Consider the following 14,289-nt stretch of genomic DNA (forward strand, 5'->3'; position numbering starts at 1 on the left):
TCTTTTTTTTTTTTTTGACATGGTAGCATGAAACAGAAGAGCCCTGTCTCCCCATTTCACAGGCTTGTTGTCGTTTCATGTTGAGACCTGTACAGGCCAGCCAGCATCACAAGCCCCATGTAAGCCTGCAACTCCTCATCTATGTCCTTCCAGTCTTTTACTGACCTGTTGCCCCTGCAGGTTGGTGAAATGCAGGATTAGCTGCATAATGTCCTCTGCAAAAAAAAGATGGCAAGTGCTCACAGGGCTGCTGATCCTATACGAATTGCATAATGGGTTGGTCCTGGGGTTAAAATGGGGGGAGGAAAAAATGGCAGGACCTCTTCGTGTGTGGGTTGCCACATGATTTCTCCATTTTTAGATCTCCACTGGCCATCCTCCAGTCTTGTCTCTTCCTCCTGCTCTTCTTCCTCCTTCTCCTTCTCCTCCTCCGCACATGAGCTGCAAAGCTCCTCGGTGCCTGGCAAAAATTCTTCTTCGCTGTCAGAAGTATCTCCACTGCTTGTGGAGAGTGCAAAACTGCAGCAACAGCCTCCTCTAAACTGAGTGCACGCTTCATTGTGTCTGTGCAGAAATGACCACTCAGACCAGGCTGCAAAGTATTCTCATAGACTTCAAAGGTGCACCTGAATAAACATGCTATACCATACATCCAATAAGAGAGAGGAGGCACACTCTTGATCAAGAAAAAACATAAGCGCACGCCTTTGATCTCTCCCCCCCCCCCCCCCTCTCTCTCTCTCTCTCTCTCTCACACACACACACACACACACATGCACATACATACATACACAATACCATTTTATGGTGGTTAGCTGTTTTATTGTCATGCATTTTACAAGGTAAGATAACCATGTCCTGCATTCAAAACCACTGAAAATGTCTATGGTGGTGCTGTGCCTAATATTGTGCTGGTGTATGCTGGGTAATCGCACAGCTAGCGACTGGGTGACTTTATTCACCCGCTTCGGCTGTTATCAGTCCATATCCCCTAGATATGGACCATCTCCTGCTAGATTGTTCAGAAGGTTGTTATCATCCATCCAGATGGAGGATCACTAACAGGAGCGTGGGAAGACTCCAGAATCCACTCTGGCTGCAATGTGTGTACAGGTAAGACCGTTTAAACGGACAGCATTTATAGAATGACTATTAAAAGTCAGACCAGCGAGTGTCAATAATGTTAATGTGGTTATGTTAGTAATACACCGAGTGCTAATATAACAGCTTTAAGATGCATTTGTAGATGTTATTACATGTTTTACCGTCTTTATGGTGCTAGCTTAAAGTTACGGTGTAAACGTTAGCTTATATTGGAGTAAAGCTGTTACTGTTTAAACGATGTTAGCACAGAAATATTAGCTTCTGTCATGACTGACGAAGTTACTAGTTAATAAAGTTTCCAGTAAAGTGTTTAATCGCAGCCACAGACTGACAGCAAATATCTCGATTAGCTTCAGTGCATCTGTAATAAATATGTGCAAGTTTCAGTGCTTCGTTTAAACTGTATGATACTTATACTGACCCAGGGTCAGTGTAAAATACAATCCTAGCTGTGTGAACAAAGCCTGGCTCCTTTAATCCTGCATGAAAAACCTCAGGATGCAGGCTATTATTACTCTTTCCTGCTGGCACACCTGTCACACCTGAGAGTCAGCTAGAAACTTACAGTGACGTGGACATCATGCAAAGACTGCCAGACTCTGTAATACTGCAAATGATCAGTGACTCAAGTTAACACTAAACTTTAAACGGTACCTCTGTGTCTCTGTGTGCTGAACATTTAGGATTGAGTCAGGCTGCATCTGTGTTAGTCCTCTGACAGACTGGTGACCTGTCCAGGTGTGCTCTACCTATGACTACTGGGACAGGCTCTAGCTCCTGTAATAGAAATTTTATGTTATTCTCATTTAAAGCATTTAAGTGCTTATGCATATGCTTAGTTGTGACACTGTTATAGACTGTTCAATGAAAGTTTCTAAAACTAGATGAACTTACTTCAGCAGTTTGAGAAAACAACTCCCTTTACAGGTGCTGATAACGTCAAGGGCACAAAACAGCATAACCATTGATCCGTTAGGTTTCATAGCGAGACACGTGAAGTGGCAGAGCTGACATGACTGAACTGTGATGTTTGATGTGTGTTTGCTCTCCTGTGCACAGTAATAAATAGCATGATCACAGCTCTTTCTGTGTTGCAGACTTTATTTAAAAAATTCCATGACATCTACTATAACTGAACCAACCTGGTGCTCTTCATTTATGGAGGCTGTTGAGTCTGAATGTTGGATGTTGTGTATCTCGTGTTCTCTGGGCTTTGTTGTCCTCAGTCTTTTTGCAGGATCAGAAAACAAAACCGGGAGGCGCGTAAATGTTTCTTCTCCATGATGTTTCTTCAAATGTTTCTTCTGGATGATGATATGACCGTGACACGGGATGCCACCTTTGGTCTTGTGACGAAGCAAAGCTCAGGAAGAAGTGTGATTAAATGGTACCCACATGTTGAGAAGGATGTACAGGGCACCTGCAGCCAAATCCAAGCTTCAGCTTAGTTGTAGTTGCAGAATGCTATAGGACTGAGACATCTAAGGCATCAAATGTTTGATTAAACGGATGAAAAAGAGAAGTTTTTTCCCTATAATTATCACTTCTTAAAATCTGTAGCAACTTCAAGTCTGTCAGCATGCTGAGCATGCTCAGAATGTGACAATATATTTTTGTTCAATATTTAATTTCTTTCAGTTGCAATTGTTAAATGAAAAAATATATATTCTTATAATTTAGCAAACGAATTTATCAAAAAAAAAATACATATATCTGTATTAGTTTTAGTAAATTAATTTGACACCTGTATTGAAAATACCATATTGTATTCATACAGAATCAGTATGGTATCATTGTTTGTCTGTTCACTGATTGTTGAAGCTAAGAGCTACTTTGATCTGTTTAGATCTAAAGTATACAAAGTTGAGTTCTAATGTTTCTTCACCCCTGTGTGTGTGATATGTGATTTCCTACATGCTGGCAGAGCAGAGCAGCAGTTTGTGCTCACAGATGGTGACGGTGTGGAGAGACGGTGGTATTTCCTCAGAAGAACCAGCAGAGTCACAAAGGACACCAGTCCATCTCACCACCTTGACTTGCTGACTGATGTTCGTCTGCACTGCACAGAGGAAATCAACTGACCGAGGTTTGTCCAGTGACGTGTTATGAAATGTATATTTGTTTTATGCTTACAGATATGTTTTTCTTGACAGAGGCTCTGCAGAGGTTAGACAAAGCAGAGAAAACATGTGCTTTACATTTTACTGTGATTTATTGAGATATTTGTTGCCTGATGTTCAGCAGGAATGGAGAAATAGAATCAAAGGGAGATGTTTTTCCTGTTTTTGTAATGATGTAAGTAAATCTTCAATATTATTTATTTGCTTGGTTATATTAGGAGCGTTTCTGAGTGAGGGGGAGAGGAGTCATCATCCAGGTAAAGTGACGTGGATCAGTGGATACACTTGTCTCCCCTTTAAAGGAGACGATCCAAGTCATCCTTAAATGTTAGTGCTTTCAAATACACAAACATTTTTAAAGGACAAAAATGAACATCCAACTTTGACTGTAATACAAAATAAATCTTTGCATGTGTGTTTTCAAACTCTCAGATGGGCAGTATATCAGTCTTGGACTGTCTAACCTGCCGGAGCAGCACTGAATGACCACCGCACGAGCATGTTCCTGCAACATTCAGCATCTGATCCTTCATCTGTGTGCTTCTGCTTTTGGTAAGTAGAGTTACCCAACTCCAGTAACTCTAAACACATGCCATCCATTTCTAACGGCCTGGTTACTTCCTGTCAGTTACTTTAGAAACCATGTGGTCACCTGACCTAACACTGTTTCTTCTTCTTCCCCTTAATGTTGAAGTGTCAAATGTCAAACAGCTGGAGAGGAAACTACACCAGTGTACTGGGATGTTTCAGCAACACGTGCCAGATGCTGTTCCTTCATGGTGACATCACCAGAGACAGTCCCGCCCACCTCAGGACCCATTGATTATGATGATCTGATCCATCAAACCCCCAGCAGGTGAACTTTATTCATGACATAACACCGCAACAATGTAAAAAATTAAACAGCAACAGTCTAAATGTAAAGTGCATTCTAAAGTCCTCTTCAATATATGTATGCAAAGAGTCATTCAGGTCACTACAGAACCCAGAGTCTTCATCATTAAATCTCTGGTTGCTTCATTTTTTCTATCCTATATCAGATATTTTAAAGGTTAGCTTAGGTAAAGTTCCATTCTCATGGTGAGGCAAAATGCTTTATGTGTGTGTGTGCGTGTCATGAACGGCTATAAAAGGCCTATAATTAAAGAACAAAGTGGGGTTTGAGTTCGAGTTGCGGCAGACTGTCACTACTTGTAAATGGAACGCAGCCTTCCTACGGCGGACAGCTAATAACAGGAATCGGACGCGGTCCAGCCAAGTCCACAGCAACCACCATAGCAACCGCCTAGCATGACCTTAAAAACATATTCTGTCTTCATAACTATCAAAATCGTGAAATGATTTGCAAAGTGTGAAAGTGTTACAGCTGCAGAGAGCTATGGCGGTATCTATGGAAGCTGTTTACATAGCTAATAATATACGATGTAACCATGGAGACAGTCAGTCACTTGAGCTAGCGGTGCATGTTTACTACAGTGAATAAGGTGATTGAGTGCACAGCGTCCACACATAAACATGTTTGTCTGAGTCTTCTATCAAAAGTTACAGCGATTTATATGAAGTTGTTCAAAAACGCTTTATTTCGCCAAGACAATGCGTTTCTCACTGTTACATGCATTTGAATGGGAAACTCGCCTGAAACAAAGTATAGGTTTTCATTATGTGAATAATTTTAAAATCTTAGCTCAAACGGCTGCAAAACCTGTTTGCCCAGCACGGGGATATTGAGTTCCATAAGATAAAGCCATAAACATGTTTGTCTGAGTCTTCTATCAAAAGTTACAGCGATTTACATGAAGTTGTTCAAAAACGCTTTATTTCGCCAAGACAATGCGTTTCTCACTGTTACATGCATTTGAATGGGAAACTCGCCTGAAACAAAGTATAGGTTTTCATTATGTGAATAATTTTAAAATCTTAGCTCAAACGGCTGCAAAACATGTTTGCCCAGCACGGGGATATTGAGTTCTATAAGATAAAGACATAAACATGTTTGTCTGAGACTTCTATCAAAAGTTACAGCGATTTATATGAAGTTGTACAAAAACGCTTTATTTCGCCAAGACAGTGTGTTTCTCACTGTTACATGCATTTGAATGGGAAACTCGCCTGAAACAAAGTATAGGTTTTCATTATGTGAATAATTTTAAAATCTTAGCTCAAACGGCTGCAAAACCTGTTCTGTTTGCCCAGCACGGGGATATTGAGTTCTATAAGATAAAGCCATAAACATGTTTGTCTGAGTCTTCTATCAAAAGTTACAGCGATTTATATGAAGTTGTACGAAAACGCTTTATTTCGCCAAGACAGTGTGTTTCTCACTGTTACATGCATTTGAATGGGAAACTCACCCGAGACAAAGTATAGGTTTTCATTATGTGAATAATTTTAAAATCTTAGCTCAAACGGCTGCAAAACCTGTTTACCCAGCACGGGGACATTGAGTTCTATAAGATAAAGTCATGAATACGTATATCTGAATCTTCTATCAAAAGTTACAGCTATTTATATGAAGTTGTACAAAAACGCTTTATTTTGTCAAGACAGTGGGTTTTAGAGTCTTCATCATTAAATCTCTGGTTGCTTCCTTTTTCTATCCTATATCAGATATTTTAAAGGTTAGCTTAGGTAAAGTTCCATTCTCATGGTGAGGCAAAGTGCTTTATGTGTGTGTGTGCGCGTGTCATGAACGGCTATAAAAGGCCTATAATTAAAGAACAAAGCGGGGTTTGAGTTCGAGTTGCGGCAGACTGTCACTACTTGTAAATGGAACGCAGCCTTCCTACGGCGGACAGCTAATAACAGGAATCGGACGCGGTCCAGCCAAGTCCACAGCAAACCACCATAGCAACCGCCTAGCATGACCTTAAAAACATATTCTGTCTTCATAACTATCAAAATCGTGAAATGATTTGCAAAGTGTGAAAGTGTTACAGCTGCAGAGAGCTATGGCGGTATCTATGGAAGCTGTTTACATAGCTAATAATATACGATGTAACCATGGAGACAGTCAGTCACCTTTTCTACAGTGAATAAGGTGATTGAGTGCACAGCGTCCACACTCTGCAGGGGGTAAAGACATTACTTCAATATTGTTTTATATTGATATATATTTGCCTTCTGTTGACCATCACCTCAGGTTCACCATTATAGTTTCAGCATACAAATGCACACTGTCTAAACACATTCAAAAACTCATGTCTCAGAGATAAGCACAGCTGTTCATGTTTGTCATTAGAGTTTTATTTGTAAGAAAATTATGAACTTCATATTGTGCATTAAATAAAAGAACATTTCACAACTCTGAGTCAACAGAAACAGGTAACAGAAATGTCTCTAATGTGTACAGTGTAGTGTAAGCATTAAAAGATCATAAAGGAAAAACTAACATTTATGTGAAACTAATTGTAATAAAAAATGAGCAGGTGCTTTATAGATTTAAAAGAAAGATTCTGAAAACAACACCTTTTTGGTCTAAATGATCAAAGTAGAAAACAGAACTGATGTTCAAGAACAAACCGTAGCTGCACTAATATTACACATCTCGATCGTTGTACTGAACAGACATGTTGCTTTTAAAACCACATGCAGTGTGTGACCATGACTGTTCACTGAGACCATGAACGCCACTTCGCTGAAGCATTCTTCTTCTTCTTCTTGCCATTAAATTGGAAGCAGAAGCAGCACGAGCTGATTTGATCTACTGAAAGGAAAAAGCAGAACATCTGAGTTGAAACCAGTCAGCTGAAATCATTAAGACAGGAACAAATTCAATGCAGTGGCTTAGCCTGTTACAACTGTTGATACAAGCTAAATACGGTTAACACACAGTGTCAGGGAGCTCCAGTGTGGGAACTAGTGGCTTTAGGTTTGTAGTCATTTAACTTTCATCCATTCATTCATTTAATTCAGGAGGAAGAAATGCCAGGTTGGTGCAGGCTGGTTACATGCATTTGGTCCCATGCTGTCTTTAATTAAATGACTTGGTTCATTTTATGGCTGGGCTGTATGTGGGGTTATATCATGTTATTTGGGCAGGAGTACCTGTCCCCTGTTAGACTTAGAAAGTTTCTCCATAAGTAGAGTTTCTAACTCTTCTAGCACATCTGTGGCTGACAGCTTTTTGGTGGCTCTTTTTACCCCACACTGGTTGTGAGTGTGTAAATAGCCCCACTAGTTATTTTGGGTTGCAGTTAACTAGGGAGGAAGGGGTGGGTATGCCATGATTAGGTGAATAACAATTATATGTGATACATAAATTTCACAATGCATGCATATATCTCTATCAATTAAACCTGGCCTGAGGGCTGCCATTTTTTACATTCAGTTATTTCTCTTAGAAATGTTGGAACTAAATAATGAATGTGTTACAGTTAAAGTGAAACACTGGTCAGTGTAAATGGCTCATTGGGACACAGAAACCTTTAAATTAAACCTGATATCTAGTGTCAAACAATATCAAAGCTGTAAAAGATGTTTACATTCAGAATTTATAAAACTATGATTATAAATAAATTCAAACAAGTGAGCTTTTCTCTTTGTGCTGAATATCAACACTGTGGTTTCTTAGACTGTAAGCTTTACTTTAGTGCAACCAGTTGCAGAAGCTGCCACTCCAAATGTCTTTTGATAACAAGAAAAAAATACCTTTTCAGTACACGGCCTGAAGTTCTTCTCCGACATCTTCTGCAATCGGCTTTGTCTGCTGGTTTGAAGACAATAAACCACAAAAAAGATGATTTAGTCACTTTGTCTGCGTCATGCAGCTCGAATGTGTCGTGTAACGATGTTGAATAGCCGTCGTTATCCCTCTGCTTTGAGCCTTTTATCAAAAGTTACAGCTAACTTCATGAAGTTGTACAAAAAGGCTTCATTTCGCCGAGACAGTGCGTTTCTGACTATTACATGCATTTGAATGGAGTTCTTGCACGAAACAAAGTATAAGTTTTCATTATGTGAATAACTTGTATTTTACACTGACCCTGGGTCAGTATCAACTTCATGAAGACAGCTGTAACTTTTGATAGAGGACTCACACACACATATTTATGGCTTTGCCTTATAGAATTCAGCATCTCCGTGCTGAGGAAATAGGTTTTGCAGCTGTTTGAGCTAAGATTTTCAAGTTATTCACAAATTGAAAACCTATACTTTGTGTCGGGCGAGAACTCCATTCAAATGCATGTAATAGCGAGAAACGCACTAACGTGGTGAAATAAAGCGTTTTTCCATAAACTTCATAAAGACAGCTGTAAATTTTGAGAGAAGACTCACACACACATTGGGGGGATATTGAAGTCTATAAGATAAAGCCATGAATATGTTTGTCTGAGTCTTCTATCAAAAGTTACAGCAAGCTCTATGAAGTTGATGAGAAACGCTTTACTTCGCCAAGACAGTGCGTTTCTCACTGTTACATGCATTTGAATTTAGTTCTTGCCCGACACAAAGTATAGGTTTTAATTTTTGAATAACTTGAAAATCTTAGCTCAAACAGCTGCAAAACCTATTTCCTGAGCACTGAGATGCTGAATTCTATAAGGCAAAGCCATAAATATGTGTGTGTGATTCTTCTATCAACAGTTACAGCTGTCTTCTTGAAGTTGATACTGACCCAGGGTCAGTGTAAAATACAATCCTAGCTGTGTGAACAAAGCTTGGCTCCTTTAATCCTGCATGACAAACCTCAGGATGCAGGTTATTATTACTCTTTCCTGCTGGCACACCTGAGAGTCAGCTAGAAACTTACAGTGACGTGGACATCATGCAAAGACTGCCAGACTCTGTAATACTGTGAATGATCAGTGACTCAAGTTAACACTAAACTTTAAACAGTACCTCTGTGTCTCTGTGTGCTGAACATTTAGGATTGAGTCTGCATTGACTTTATTTATTGAGACTTTAATGTGCTAAAAGCAGGTTGAAGACAGCTCAGAAACATTTGAAGATTAAAATTTAGCATTATGGCTGCTGGTGGTTTGTAAAGCCTATACTCAGCTGTAGTTTTTGTTACTAATTTATGTTTGTTGTTGTTTAACACAGATTTCAGAAGAGCAAATATGCTTAATAGTTTAACTAGATTTCATTTGTCAGTGTGGGACTGCTGAGTCACCTGAAGAACTCATTTCATTCATTCTCCACATGATGTTCATATACAGAAATGTTTCACAGGAACTGGTTCCTCCCAAACTGTGAACTAGTGTGTTTCCATAGATTATCTCTGTATGAATGTACTTTTAAATGAAGGCAAGTGTTTGTCCTTTTTTGTTCCTCAGTTACAGTACGTGATATCTTGATATCAGGCGGTCAACACTGGGGGAAGACAAGAAGCAGACGTACTTCCAAGAGGGAGCTGCAGTGAGGACACAGCCAGGTCACTGAGGTCAGAGGTCAGAATCTGAAACAGCTCAGGTTTATATTTTAGGGGTTATAAAAAATCAAAATGTATTTATGAAGAAACCTTTAAATAATAGTCATAATTATGATTATTATAAGAAATCTCAAACATTTAAGTGGATTTTCTGTTACACATATTGTATTAGCCCTGCAATAAACTGGCAGCCTGTCTTTGTCCTGTATCAGCTGGGATAGGCTTCATCCTCCCGCAACCCTGAATTGGATACATTGTATTCCAATTATGTAATCTGATCATTTACAAACTCAAGGTATCTAATCAAAATGTAAGTAATAATTATAAAATGGGAAAGCAGAAATAAGTGTGACATAAATGTAAATGTGTTAGCTGACATAGAGGACAGCTACATGTAGTCTGAAAAACCTTTGTTGTCAAGTTTGCAGGTATATCAGCACGAGACATTCTTACATAGAAGAGTCTGTTAAAGTCTCTAACTCAGCGAAGCATTATTGGTCCCGTCTGTTTGGATAAATATAGTAAGTTGATGTTTGTCCATTTATTGACACATTTTCTTAAGTGCTTATCCAGTTCAGGATCACAGTGGAGCTGCAGCTGGATATGTTCATTAAATAAACCTTACAAAAGTTAACAATAAACCTGCATCCATGTACGTTGTTGTCCACAGGATAAGAAAATCAAACTGGAACACTGTGGAACATGTTAATAAATGTTTGTGTGTTTATGCCTGTGTCTTTCACAGGAGGCGCTGGAAGGTTTCCCTAATAGTTCCTGGTGAATCAAAGCAGAACCATAAAGGTTGCTGGATTGCATGATGGCCTTACCCCTGAGCAGTCATCCTGTTAAAGGAGGAACCAGTTAGAAGCTGTTTTCAAAGTAGCTGAGCAGATTTCATCTCAAGTAAGCGATTAACTGTTTGTTCATCTGTTCTGCCACTTAAAGAGCATTTAAGGACGTCTTTCGAGTGTCCAGCTGAATTAATTCTACTGGCTCTCATGGTCATTTGTTATTATAGACATATTTTTCATGTTCATCCAGCTATTTAGTAAATTCTATCTATTTAGTAATATCCGTCAGCTATAAAATGTAATATAGATATAAAAAATATCTAAATATCTCCTGCACTTTATATTTTAATGATGTAAGTCTGTTATCGTGTTACATTAGCATTCCTCACATATCAATGAGATGCTGTACAGTACAATCCTACTGACGCAGCAGAGGGATAACGACGGCTATTCAACATCGTTACACGACACATTCAAGCTGCATGACGCAGACAAAGTGACTAAATCATCTTTTTTATGGTTTATTGTCTTCAAACCAGCAGACAAAGCCGATTGCAGAAGATTTCGGAGAAGAACTTCAGGCCGTGTACTAAAAAGGTATTTTTTTCTTGTTATCAAAAGACATTTGGAGTGGCAGCTTCTGCAACTGGTTGCACTAAAGTAAAGCTTACAGTCTAAGAAACCACAGTGTTGATATTCAGCACAAAGAGAAAAGCTCACTTGTTTGAATTTATTTACAATCATAGTTTTATAAATTCTGAATGTAAACATCTTTTACAGCTTTGATATTGTTTGACACTAGATATCAGGTTTAATTTAAAGGTTTCTGTGTCCCAATGAGCCATTTACACTGACCAGTGTTTCACTTTAACTGTAACACATTCATTATTTAGTTCCAACATTTCTAAGAGAAATAACTGAATGTAAAAAATGGCAGCCCTCAGGCCAGGTTTAATTGATAGAGATATATGCATGCATTGTGAAATTTATGTATCACATATAATTGTTATTCACCTAATCATGGCATACCCACCCCTTCCTCCCTAGTTAACTGCAACCCAAAATAACTAGTGGGGCTATTTACACACTCACAACCAGTGTGGGGTAAAAAGAGCCACCAAAAAGCTGTCAGCCACAGATGTGCTAGAAGAGTTAGAAACTCTACTTATGGAGAAACTTTCTAAGTCTAACAGGGGACAGGTACTCCTGCCCAAATAACATGATATAACCCCACATACAGCCCAGCCATAAAATGAACCAAGTCATTTAATTAAAGACAGCATGGGACCAAATGCATGTAACCAGCCTGCACCAACCTGGCATTTCTTCCTCCTGAATTAAATGAATGAATGGATGAAAGTTAAATGACTACAAACCTAAAGCCACTAGTTCCCACACTGGAGCTCCCTGACACTGTGTGTTAACCGTATTTAGCTTGTATCAACAGTTGTAACAGGCTAAGCCACTTGAGACACTGCATTGAATTTGTTCCTGTCTTAATGATTTCAGCTGACTGGTTTCAACTCAGATGTTCTGCTTTTTCCTTTCAGTAGATCAAATCAGCTCGTGCTGCTTCTGCTTCCAATTTAATGGCAAGAAGAAGACGAAGAATGCTTCAGCGAAGTGCCGTTCATGGTCTCAGTGAACAGTCATGGTCACACACTGCATGTGGTTTTAAAAGCAACATGTCTGTTCAGTACAACGATCGAGATGTGTAATATTAGTGCAGCTACGGTTTGTTCTTGAACATCAGTTCTGTTTTCTACTTTGATCACTTAGACCAAAAAAGTGTTGTTTTCAGATTCTTTCTTTTAAATCTATAAAGCACCTGCTCATTTTTTATTACAATTAGTTTCACATAAATGTTAGTTTTTCCTTTATGATCTTTTAATGCTTACACTACACTGTACACATTAGAGACATTTCTGTTACCTGTTTCTGTTGACTCAGAGTTGTGAAATGTTCTTTTATTTAATGCACAATATGAAGTTCATAATTTTCTTACAAATAAAACTCTAATGACAAACATGAACAGCTGTGCTTATCTCTGAGACATGAGTTTTTGAATGTGTTTAGACAGTGTGCATTTGTATGCTGAAACTATAATGGTGAACCTGAGGTGATGGTCAACAGAAGACAAATATATATCAATATAAAACAATATTGAAGTAATGTCTTTACCCCCTGCAGAGTGTGGACGCTGTGCACTCAATCACCTTATTCACTGTAGAAAAGGTGACTGACTGTCTCCATGGTTACATCGTATATTATTAGCTATGTAAACAGCTTCCATAGATACCGCCATAGCTCTCTGCAGCTGTAACACTTTCACACTTTGCAAATCATTTCACGATTTTGATAGTTATGAAGACAGAATATGTTTTTAAGGTCATGCTAGGCGGTTGCTATGGTGGTTGCTGTGGACTTGGCTGGACCGCGTCCGATTCCTGTTATTAGCTGTCCGCCGTAGGAAGGCTGCGTTCCATTTACAAGTACTGACAGTGCCGCAACTCGAACTCAAACCCCGCTTTGTTCTTTAATTATAGGCCTTTTATAGCCATTCATGACACGCACACACACACATAAAGCACTTTGCCTCACCATGAGAATGGAACTTTACCTAAGCTAACCTTTAAAATATCTGATATAGGATAGAAAAAGGAAGCAACCAGAGATTTAATGATGAAGACTCTAAAACCCACTGTCTTGACAAAATAAAGCGTTTTTGTACAACTTCATATAAATAGCTGTAACTTTTGATAGAAGATTCAGATATACGTATTCATGACTTTATCTTATAGAACTCAATGTCCCCGTGCTGGCCAAACAGGTTTTGCAGCCGTTTGAGCTAAGATTTTAAAATTATTCACATAATGAAAACCTATACTTTGTTTCAGGCGAGTTTCCCATTCAAATGCATGTAACAATGAGAAACGCATTGTCTTGGCGAAATAAAGCGTTTTCGTACAACTTCATATAAATCGCTGTAACTTTTGATAGAAGACTCAGACAAACATGTTTATGGCTTTATCTTATAGAACTCAATATCCCCGTGCTGGGCAAACAGAACAGGTTTTGCAGCCGTTTGAGCTAAGATTTTAAAATTATTCACATAATGAAAACCTATACTTTGTTTCGGTCGAGTTCCCCATTCAAATGCATGTAACAGTGAGAAACACACTGTCTTGGCGAAATAAAGCGTTTTCGTACAACTTCATATAAATCGCTGTAACTTTTGATAGAAGACTCAGACAAACATGTTTATGGCTTTATCTTATAGAACTCAATATCCCCGTGCTGGGCAAACAGAACAGGTTTTGCAGCCGTTTGAGCTAAGATTTTAAAATTATTCACATAATGAAAACCTATACTTTGTCTCGGGCGAGTTTCCCATTCAAATGCATGTAACAGTGAGAAACGCATTGTCTTGGCGAAATAAAGCGTTTTTGAACAACTTCATATAAATCGCTGTAACTTTTGATAGAAGACTCAGACAAACATGTTTATGGCTTTATCTTATATAACTCAATATCCCCGTGCTGGGCAAACAGGTTTTGCAGCCGATTGAGCTAAGATTTGAAAATTATTCACATAATGAAAATCTATACTTTGTCTCGGGCGAGTTTCCCATTCAAATGCATGTAACAGTGAGAAACACACTGTCTTGGCGAAATAAAGCGTTTTTGAACAACTTCATATAAATCGCTGTAACTTTTGATAGAAGACTCAGACAAACATGTTTATGGCTTTATCTTATGGAACTCAATATCCCCGTGCTGGGCAAACAGGTTTTGCAGCCGTTTGAGCTAAGATTTTAAAATTGTTCACATAATGAAAACCTATACTTTGTTTCAGGCGAGTTTCCCATTCAAATGCATGTAACAATGAGAAACGCATTGTCTTG

General features: G+C 38.7%; 1 long non-coding RNA gene across 9 annotated transcripts; it reads left to right on the forward strand.

Moving 5' to 3' along the window:
- Positions 1-758: 758 nt before the first annotated feature.
- Positions 759-12,398, forward strand: LOC146696573 (uncharacterized). 9 transcript variants are annotated; one of them, XR_014923283.1, is made up of 10 exons: positions 759-842; positions 938-2,491; positions 3,029-3,190; positions 3,443-3,551; positions 3,657-3,776; positions 3,919-4,080; positions 9,500-9,613; positions 10,340-10,497; positions 10,925-10,982; positions 11,936-12,398. It is a non-coding gene; the product is annotated as an uncharacterized LOC146696573 (long non-coding RNA). The 9 variants fall into 9 exon arrangements; XR_014923287.1 differs by adding an exon at positions 9,807-10,115 and having other exon boundaries at positions 759-2,491; positions 11,936-12,397; XR_014923284.1 differs by having other exon boundaries at positions 1,048-2,491; positions 11,936-12,397.
- Positions 12,399-14,289: the final 1,891 nt, after the last annotated feature.

Source organism: Copadichromis virginalis, linkage group LG12, assembly GCF_057382275.1.
Source record: "Copadichromis virginalis isolate Kocher_CV1m ecotype Utaka linkage group LG12, C_Virginalis_male_GT1.1, whole genome shotgun sequence".
NCBI classification, from domain to species: domain Eukaryota; kingdom Metazoa; phylum Chordata; class Actinopteri; order Cichliformes; family Cichlidae; genus Copadichromis; species Copadichromis virginalis.